We start from the raw sequence: 492 nt of genomic DNA on the forward strand, positions 1-492 counted from the left end.
TGCACGCGTATGGTGCGATTGCGTCGATTCGCTTTTCTGTACGGGGAGCAATAGAACGTTGAGTTGACTTATCGGGTCTTCGTTGGAATTACCGTCGCTGGCATTGTAAACTCCAGATGACCTTGTGATTCCTTCGTCGGGCACTGGTAAAGGGTGGCGATGATGCGTTCTATAATAGAAATACCCGTCGTAGCGTTTCTTCCGAGTCAACCCGCTCACGAAACACTCTCTCGTCGTGGAATCCCCGCGTCGGAGAGTAAAACGCGAATTCATAGTATGGAAACTTACGTCTCTCGACGATGGGACGATCCACGCGAAGAGTTGTTACGTGCACGCGTATGGTGCGATTGCGTCGATTCGCTTTTCTGTACGGGGAGTAATAGAACGTTGAGTTGACTTATCGGGTCTTCGTTGGAATTACCGTCGCTGGCATTGTAAACTCCAGATGACCTTGTGATTCCTTCGTCGGGCACTGGTAAAGGGTGGCGATGA

This window comes from Nomia melanderi, unplaced genomic scaffold (assembly GCF_051020985.1).
Source record: "Nomia melanderi isolate GNS246 unplaced genomic scaffold, iyNomMela1 scaffold0150, whole genome shotgun sequence".
In the NCBI taxonomy this organism is placed as follows: Eukaryota; Metazoa; Arthropoda; class Insecta; order Hymenoptera; family Halictidae; genus Nomia; species Nomia melanderi.